Genomic DNA, 11184 nt, shown 5'->3' on the forward strand with positions numbered 1-11184 from the left:
ACCCTAACCTAAACCTAACATAAACCCGTAACTGTTTGTGAAAGCATAGATAATTAGTTTTTAATAAGAAAACTAATTAAGTTTTTAAGTTGGCGTCTTTAGAAACAGAATGTTCCCTATCTGGGAGACTAACGTTTAGGTCTCATGATGATGTATAAGTAGGATCATCGTGTAGTTGTCGTTGTGTACAGTAGGATTATCATGTAGTTGTAGTTGTGTACAAGACTAAAAGTTGACGGAGCGGCCTAGTAGGCGCTAGACTGCTAACCTGTAAGTCTGGATTTCGAATCTCGGTTCAAGTCAGTAGACCTTTCCAGATGATGGGTACCTAACTTGCGTTAAGAAAGTAAAGGCGGCTGGGCATAATGCTGACAACACTATCCCTTCATATGCCGAGGTCACAGAAACAGATGCACTCTACTTCACTTAGACCGTCAGGTTCGGAAAGGGAACTTTACTTACCATACTAAAACACTATAAAGTATCCGACTTGTCGCAGATGTATAACTTAGAATATATATCCCAATACGACAAATAAATCCAGTATGTAGATGCTCATTACGAATGCATTCTGCTCTCATCTTTATATTTACTCAATTTAGAATCTTAAGTCGCATCAAAATTGCACTAAACACATTTTATTTTGTATAAGCTAAATTGTTATCACTTTAAAAAAAAAACTATTGGATACTTTACTTTGTAGAATGCTAGGCACCAAATGAAAACCAAATATCAACTACAATGTACTAATATATCTTTTATTTCTTTGTCTGGCCTGATAAAGTCTCAGATAATCAATTGTTCCTTACCACAGGTAACTACACCCATAGGTGTTCTTTGTGTACAGGAAGTCTTTGATAGGTGGGGTACCAGAAAAAGAAGGAAACCGTTGCCTAGGAGACTAAAGTCTTTGTTGGTCTAATATAGAAACCATACCTGGCTAACGCTGGGAGACGGTAATGTTTTCCAAACCGTCATTTTTCTGATGAGTTCGTGACGTCATGAATTGTAAGTAAACCGTGGGGAGGGAGAGGGGTTATGCTGGTTGTGGGTGGTAGTAATATGCGTGTAGATGCTTTGTGTATAGTTATGTGTGCGTGCCTGTGTTTATGTATGTGTGTTTATGTACATTTTAATATGCATACGTTAGTATGTATATGCATCTATGTGTGTATGTTTGTTGGCGTATACTCGTATATGTTTTTGAATATGTATGTGAAAGTAAATGTGTACTTGTACACACACACACACACACACACACACATATATATATATATATATATATATATATATATATATATATATATATATATATATATATATATACATATATATCTATATATATCTGTGTTTGTGCAAGAGTATGAATATCTGTTTTTGTTTGTGTACATGTGTATGTGTATGTGTGTACCACACGTTTTCATGTTTTACTTGGTCATTCGCCATCACTAGTACATTGGCCATCACAAGTACATTAGCCATCACTAGTACACTGGCCATCACTAGTACATTGGCCATCACTAGTACATTGGCCATCACTAGTACATTAGCCATCACTAGTACACTGATCTTCACTAGTACATTGGCCTACATTAGTACACTGGCCACACTAGTACATTGGCCATCACTAGTACATTGGCCTACATTAGTACATTGGCCATCATTAGTACATTGGCCATCACTAGTACACTGGCCATCACTAGTACACTGATCTTCACTAGTACATTGGCCTACATTAGTACACTGGCCACACTAGTACATTGGCCATCACTAGTACATTGGCCTACATTAGTACATTGGCCATCACTAGTACATTGGCCATCACTAGTACACTGGCCGCACTAGTATACTGGCCACACTAGTACATTGGCCATCACTAGTACATTGGCCATCACTAGTACATTGGCCATCACTAGTACATTGGCCATCACTAGTACATTGGCCATCACTAGTACATTGGCCATCACTAGTACACAGATTTGGCCATCACTAGTACATTGGCCATCACTAGTACACAGATTTGGCCATCACTAGTACATTGGCCATCACTAGTACATTGGCCATCACTAGTACACAGATTTGGCCATCTTTAGCACCACTCAAGACGCTAGCCAGAACAGCCAAATCTGAGTCTGGCGAAGAAAACCTAAATTAACCCTTCTACGTCTGACTGGCGATGTCTGATACAGGAAAGTCAATAATGAAACCGTTATTAACCCTTTCCCTCCCTACCTGCTTTTTTTTCTAATCCTGGCAGAATCAAAGGTCATAGGTCAGTTTCCGCTATCTGACATAGCGAGGGAAACTGGTTTTTTAACAAGCTTTTAATTATATGACTTGTCATACATACATATGTATATATATATATATATATATATATATATATATATATATATATATATATATATATATATATATATATATATATATATATATATATATATATATATATATATATATATATATATATATATATATATATATATATATATATATATATATATGCATAATATATATGCATAATTATATATCGGCCTATATATATATATACATATATATATATATATATATATATATATATATATATATATATATATATATATATATATATATATATATATATATATATATATAAAGAGAGAGTTTTAATTATGATTTTTGAATGTGGCTTTCTCTGGTTAAGTAAAGAATTTAGGTTAGAGTGTTTTATTGCTTTGGGAACTTGGGTTTTAGTTTGTCGTTTAAACAAGATTTTGGTTGGGCTTACATCAAGCAAATCGTGCAGGAAACGGTACCAAATCAATCTCGTCAAATCCCGCGCGTGCCAGGATATCAAGGGAAATCCGCACACACAAGTACTCACATTCGGATGACGTAGAACGAGACATACTACACATAGATTGATGACATAGCAAATTTAAAGACTATGAAAAAAATGTGCACAGTGTAGGAAGACTGCTGAAATTAATACGGGACCACTTTCATTCTTCTACCGCAGTGTAGTAGGATAACTTTTTTTTTTTGCGATACTCAAAAATTTCTCGTTAAAGATTTGACCCTAGTCTACATTTTTTAATCGCTAAGTTTTTCAGTTTAGAATCTCTTTTAAATATTTATTAACTTAACGAGACATTTCAGCTTACAACCCTAATTTCAAATTCAATCTTCACAAACATAAGTTATCATCTCCACACCACCTATACACACACACATACACACACACACACATCTCGAAGCAAGAATTTCACTTCATTTCATCCCGAAGTTTCACACACACACACACTCATCCACACATACAAAACAAAAAAAAAACACCCATACAAATAATAATGTGATCTCCACCTTTTTCATGGACCTGTATTACCTGCCCCCACAACTCACCCCTCACATCTCCCCTCACACCTACCTACACCCCAGGGGTAACAACTCTCCACTCAGACATTACACTTTACGATAGTGTTCCGCTTGAATACACCTCATCCGAAGCGCTCAACCACATCCAACAGCCGTAGGCAATAACCTGCCTACACTCAATATTCGATATCTCCGTCCGTCTTCTTCTAAACGAAACGAAACCGGAAATAGACCTCTCCTTGGCGAACAACTCACCAGCATGTAAACAAACACAAAGGTCAACGACCTAGACACTTCCACAGGCAGTTGCCCACGTGACACCAAACGCATGTTTTGACGTCATACAAAATAGTTTTGACACCACGCGAGCCATGTATGTAAATAAAGTTGATTACCTTCATAAGCTTAATAATTTTTTAAAGTATTTTTTTTAATCAACAGGGAATTTCGTATTGCCTGTTAGCAGATAAAAAAAGATTTGGTAAAACCAGACTTAAAAAAAACAACAGATTTTTACCTGGCCTGTCTTCATTTGCATAATTTAATTAATGATTTAAGCCTAAGGCAGAAACCGCCATCCAGACGTAACAGAGTTCTTTTCATGCATCTCTTCGGGTAAGAGGGCGGGGGGGGGGGGGGGGGGGGGGGGGGGGAAAGGGGGGTGAAGGGAAAAGGGGGTGGGGGCACTGCCTCCTGAAGCATCACCCCCTCCCCGAACGCAATGGAATCTATTTTGATATTATAAACTTCAACCAATGTCTACACCCCCCTCCCCCCCCCCCCCCCGTAATTTTTAAGTGCAACCCCTTCCCTAAGAAAAATGTCTAAAAGAAACACTTTAAACTACTGACGATAGGAAAAGTAAAGGCGGCTGGGCATACTGCTGACAATGATATCCCTTTAAATTCCGAGTTCACAGACTTTCTACTTGACCTGCCCCATGAACCGTCAAGTTCGAAAAGGTAAACTCAAAGGTTTTTTTGTTTTTTAGAAATTCCATGTTTGCGTGCCGTTTTTTCTTCTGTCTAAGAAATATTTTCAAGCCTAGCTAAGAGTGCGAACGACAGAAATCACAGACATAGTAATTTGACAAGATCTCTCCCCCTCCCCCCCCCCTCCCCCCCCCCCTCCCCCACCCATCGTTCCGTCCTTCTGATGACGTCACGTTATCGTCTGTTGCTGACTTCCGCCCCGTCAGTTACCTAACAAGAATCATCCCCTAACAGAAATAACAATAATCAACTGCGTCATAAATCTGCGCGATGACGTCACACGCCGTAGCTGATAACGTCATGGCGGACGGAAGTGACGAAATGACCCCCCCCCCCCTAGCAGCCGCTTCAAGCGTCGGCAGTCAGTTGAAATTTGCAGACGGGGAAGTTGTAACTCTCGTTCCAGACTTCTCTCGAACATTCCGGGGTCGAGGCTAATTCAATCCAAATGTACGTCACGGCTAAATATGACGGCCGAAATAGTGGATTCGATACCAACTTACTAGACAGTGTGAGCTATAAAAAGTATTTATGTAAGACGTAGTAAGAAATTACTAACACGCACAAATATGTATAAATAAAATGTATTTTAAATAAAGCGGGAGTGATCTCCCCTAAACTTTTACGTTTATTACCCGTTTATTCTGACATAAAGGAAAGTGAATCACTTCTAGTGCATCCATGCAATAGAAATGTTTTTTTTTTAATGCTTTTTGATAATTTTTTTTTTAATAGAAGAGAATTGCGCAGAAAAACAATCTCGCACCAAGTGAACTCCAACAATGTGTGTATAAAGAGAATATTGATCAATTTTTAAAAAGTAAATCAAACTTCTAATTAAGTCATATTTTATGTCAAAGGGGATTGTTATCGAGCCTTGACCTACGTGACAAGTTTGAAAGAAATAGGTCCAGTAGAAGAGTTATTTTTAGAGAAGTCAAAAAATACTATTTTCAGTCAGCGGAAATCAAACTATGGTAGAGTCAAGAAAATAAGATCTTTTACCTAACATTTTGTTCACCTAACAGAAACAGTGCTTATGTTGTTGGTACTTTAGAAACCGGAAATAAAGTCTTATAATAAAAATATCGGGGCTCACTCAAATTTGAGAGTAGGCCAAGAATAAGATCTTTTATATATATGAAATTTCGTTTACCTAAATCAGGGGTCTCCAAACTAAGGCCCGCGGGCCGGATGCGGCCCGCAAAGTCCTCTCATCCGGACCGCGGAGATCTTTTTGTCCAAGAAAAAATCGTTTGTTGGTGATGGCTGAGGAACTTTGCCCAGAAAAATCAAAGACATGCCTGAAAGAAACTGGCCCCCGAACTGAAATTTGATAGTTAATGCGGCCCTCGGACTGAAAAGTTTGGAGACCCCTGACCTAAATGAAAAAGTACTCAGTATTGAAATTGAGAAAGATATAATTTTTGTTTACGGAAATCGCTCAAAATTTGGTAGAAACATGCACATACAAACTTTTACTCGTATGTGAAATTTCGTCTATCTAACCTAAACGATGCTCAAGTTATTGGCTTTTGAGAAACCGGAAGTAGAGTAAGTACCACTTCCGGTAAATGAAAATCGCACAAAAGTTGATAGAAAACCCCAAATCTGGTCAAACTTACTGAAACAGTACTCATATTATCGTTTTACATACACACAGACAGTTTTCCGGAACCGGAAATGGAAACTTAAAGTGTCAACAAATAAAGAAAAGCGTGGGTCACTCATCTAGTAGCGTTATTCAATGCTTAACAAACAACCCACGCTTTTCTTTTGTTGTAGTTTTAATTGTGGCGTTATATATTTATGTAATTTTCATCTTGTTAGTGCATATGTGCACTTGTTTCGTCAACTTTTGTTTTTTATTTTTTGTTGAAATAAAGTTAGCTTTGACGTCAGTTATTAGCTTTTAAAGTCTGTGTTGACGTCAGCTATACTATAAAAAAGTCTGGTATGACTTATTGTATTTCCAATTAAACTAATTTGGCCACAGAAAGTCTGGCTAGCATAAGTTAACATCTTTTAAAAAATATTTGCGAGAAAAAAACAACGGTGTATCTTAAAAAATGTTGCATTTGAATATTTTAAAAACAGACGACTCGCTATCTAAACATATTAATTGCACGACGTATACATATTTAATTTTACCCTCAGAAAAAAAAAATTATTATTAACTCAAATACCAACCGAATACATTCGTCTTTAAATAGATGTCTACGTCAAATCCTTAAGATAAGAAGACCAGACAAATTAGGCAATGAAGGCCTATATCGAACCCCAAAGCAACAACCAACTGACACGGAGTTATGAAAGTCCGAATGGGGATAGACTGGGCACATCATGAGGTGGATGAGGACAACATCGCGAGGCTAGACTTGTACTGGAGCCCATAAGGGAAAACAATGGTAGACCGGCCTAAAGAATCATGGAGGACAGTGGAAGGAGAAGCAAGGGCGTCTGGGTTTACATGGGCTCAACTAAAGAGAGCTGCATTAGACTGAGTTTGGTGGAGAGGTGTAGCTGTAGCCCTTTGTTTCTCCGGGGCTCCAATGGAAGAAGTCAATAGTACATTAAATAATAAAAAATACATGCACAACTGGGCCAACAAAATACAAGGCGAAATACCAGCAGATTTATGGTGATTATATGCACAAATGTGCCGACAAAATACGAAATACCAGCAGATTTATGGTGATTATATGCACAAATGTGCCAACAAAATACAAGGCATAATACCAACAGAGCTATGGTGATTATATGCACAAATGTGCCGACAAAATACAAGGCATAATACCAACAGAGCTATGGTGATTATATGCACAAATGTGCCGACAAAATACGAAATACCAGCAGATTTATGGTGATTATATGCACAAATGTGCCGACAAAATACAAGGCATAATACCAACAGAGCTATGGTGATTATATGCACAAATGTGCCGACAAAATACAAGGCATAATACCAACAGAGCTATGGTGATTATATGCACAAATGTGCCGACAAAATACGAAATACCAGCAGATTTATGGTGATTATATGCACAAATGTGCCGACAAAATACAAGGCATAATACCAACAGAGCTATGGTGATTATATGCACAAATGTGCCGACAAAATACAAGGCATAATACCAACAGAGCTATGGTGATTATATGCACAAATGTGCCGACAAAATACGAAATACCAGCAGATTTATGGTGATTATATGCACAAATGTGCCGACAAAATACAAGGCATAATACCAACAGAGCTATGGTGATTATATGCACAATTGTGCCGACAAAATACAAGGCATAATACCAACAGAGCTATGGTGATTATATGCACAATTGTGCCGACAAAATACAAGGCATAATACCAACAGAGCTATGGTGATTATATGCACAAATGTGCCGACAAAATACGAAATACCAGCAGATTTATGGTGATTATATGCACAAATGTGCCGACAAAATACAAGGCATAATACCAACAGAGCTATGGTGATTATATGCACAAATGTGCCGACAAAATACAAGGCATAATACCAACAGAGCTATGGTGATTATATGCACAAATGTGCCGACAAAATACGAAATACCAGCAGATTTATGGTGATTATATGCACAAATGTGCCGACAAAATACAAGGCATAATACCAACAGAGCTATGGTGATTATATGCACAAATGTGCCGACAAAATACAAGGCATAATACCAACAGAGCTATGGTGATTATATGCACAAATGTGCCGACAAAATACGAATTACCAACAGAGCTATGGTGATTATATGCACAAATGTGCCGACAAAATACGAATTACCAACAGAGCTATGGTGCTTAGAGTGCTGAAGATGTTCTAGAGCGCCTTGACACATTGCTTCACCTGTACACATAAAAATATTTATGCAGTTTATGCTACGATAAAAATTATCTTAAAAAAATGCCAAGCGTCAAAAGATATACTTTCTATCAATAAAAACTGGAAAAAGTAATTAAAAAATAATCTTTGGCAGTTTTGTAGCCCAATAGATGTCATTCTTTGACGGAATGTGGGTTGGCGTGGTTGCCACTGACGTCATTTCTGTCGTGTTGTCTACGTCATACTTCGGTGCTGATAGTATGGTAATCTCGAAGTGTCGCGCAAAAGATGGTTATTATAAGACATTTTTCTCTTTTGTTGTTGTTGTTTTGTGTATAGTTCAATGATGGCAGATAACAGTAAAGAAATGGGACACTTTCGGGCATTGTCAAGAAATATCTGGAACTTCAGCTGAGATGTACCCCCCTCCCTCCCTACCCCCGCATCACGTGGTGTGAAGCAGGCCACGGCCGCCACGAGAAATATGACCTCTATTAGCAGCAGACGTTGACCGGAACTGACTCTGGCAGTAAATGGAACCGGAAATGTCTTTTGTTTTCGACTGAGGTTGACGTGTTTTTTTTTTCCTGTACGAGTCTCGTATCGCTCCATATTGGTAGCGGTCTTTGTGTGAGTCAGCATGTCGTCCGTCATTTTGTCTGTCATTTTGTCTGTCATTTTGTCTGTCATTTTGTCTGTCATTTTGTCTGTCATTTTGTCTGTCATTTTGTCTGTCATTTTGTCTGTCATTTTGTCTGTCATTTTGTCTGCCATTTTGTCTGTCATTTTGTCTGTCATTTTGTCTGTCATTTTGTCTGTCATTGTGTCTGTCATTGTGCCTGTCATTTTGTCTGTCATTTTGTCTGTCATTTTGTCTGTCATTTTGTCTGTCATTTTGTCTGTCATTGTGCCTGTCATTTGTCCGTCATGTCATCTGTCTTGTCCGTTATGTGGTCCGTCATTTCGTAACTCATGTCGTCCGTCATCTCGTCCATTAGTAGTGCGAGCTTGCGAAAGAAAATTGTTCCCGCTTGCCCCAACCAATTTTATTCAAACTAGTTGGTCAGGTTTCCATGAATACGCAATATGATATAAATTATATGTATATACATACATATGGATCACATTTTAAAAATATTATATTTTTTATTATAAACGAAGTTTTTATACATTTATTATTCTATCAAACCTTCTTCAAAATTTGATAGATCCACATGAATTCTAGCTTTACCCTTTAAAGTTCAGTCTCCAGCAGAACGAATATAGACGGCAAGTTCTAAAAGAAGATGTCATTAGAACCCCCGCCTAGTTAAGTCAAGCGAATTTCACACCACCGCACAAATGGTGCGTTACCGTGCACTCCACCAGCGATGTGTTCAACATGACACAACCCACCAACCAGCGACCAGGCAGGTTGTCAAAGGATTTAGAAGACGCTGACTCGGCACTTAAATGACGAACATGTAAATTTGGAAGCTGTGAGTTGGTAGCGAGAGTAACGTGGTGTAATCATTATTGGAGTCTCGCGGGATCAAAGTCTCGTGAGATGTGAGTTGGATGGTTGAAAAAACATGAGTTTTGTAATGACGATTAGTAGAGTGCAGATGGCATATATAAAGTGCTGAGTGTAAGACGTGTGGTCAAGTGATTAGATCACTACAGATAAAATTAGTTCTGAGGTGAAAACATGTGGTCAAGTGTTTGGATCACTACAGCTAACCTTACGAGATTTGGACACGGTGTTTATACAGTGGACACTAGTTAAAATGGTAGGATACTAAAGCACCACCACACACCTCATGTTACAAGGTTGATGGGAGTATGGTGTATCTATGAGTGACACACAGTACATTAGGATCAAAGATAGTGTGAGCTGACACTAAAACATCCCATCTCAAGCACATTTTCCCACCTAAACTACCCCATCTAGTGGCTATTTGCAGGAAGCTAAAAAAAAATAATTACGAAGAGCTGAGAAAATCTAAAGAGACTGGCATGCGACTGTGGAGATCTTAACCAGAGACTCCATCTTCCGCAAGTAACCCAAGGAAATGTTGATGACGATGATGACAATGATGACGATATTGATTAAAAAGGACGATGATAATAACAAGGATGATGATGATCACGACGATGATGATTCTGATGAGGATGTTGGTGATGATGGTAGTGAAGACGATAATAATAATGATGTTGATGATGGTGACGATGATGGTGATGATAATGAGGAGGGCGAGAATTATGATAACTATGATGAAAATCAAGACGACAATGATGATATTGATGATGATGGAGATGATGATAATAAAAGCAACCCAATTTGCAGGTGTTGTTTTAAAACAACAAAAGCTGTGGAATCAAACCCAAACAGAAAAGCAGGCTGAAATCGGAGTCAGCGGCCTATACGACGTATAACAAGTTGACACGTTATACTTTATTGTGTTGGAGGCAGTTTAGTTGACTGAAGTGTTTGTGGTAATGTTAGCGTTAGCACGCTTAGCGTTTAACTCTAGACATGTGACTACGTATCAAGCTATGTAGATGACTCAAGTGTTAGCGTTAGCACGCTTAGCGTTTAACTCTAGACATGTGACTACGTATCAAGCTATGTAGATGACTCAAGTGTTAGCGTTAGCACGCTTAGCGTCTGTGTAGATGACTCAAGTGTTAGCGTTAGCACGCTTAGCGTCTGTGTAGATGACTCAAGTGTTAGCGTTAGCACGCTTAGCGTCTGTGTAGATGACTCAAGTGTTAGCGTTAGCACGCTTAGCGTCTGTGTAGATGACTCAAGTGTTAGCGTTAGCACGCTTAGCGTCTGTGTAGATGACTCAAGTGTTAGCGTTAGCACGCTTAGCGTCTGTGTAGATGACTCAAGTGTTAGCGTTAGCACGCTTAGCGTCTGTGTAGATGACTCAAGTGTTAGCGTTAGCACGCTTAGCGTCTGTGTAGATGACTCAAGTGTTAGCGTTAGCACGCTTAGCGTCTGTGTAGAT

The sequence above is a fragment of the Physella acuta genome, unplaced genomic scaffold (assembly GCF_028476545.2).
Source record: "Physella acuta isolate Inbredline_101_S28 unplaced genomic scaffold, ASM2847654v3 ptg000190l, whole genome shotgun sequence".
In the NCBI taxonomy this organism is placed as follows: Eukaryota; Metazoa; Mollusca; class Gastropoda; family Physidae; genus Physella; species Physella acuta.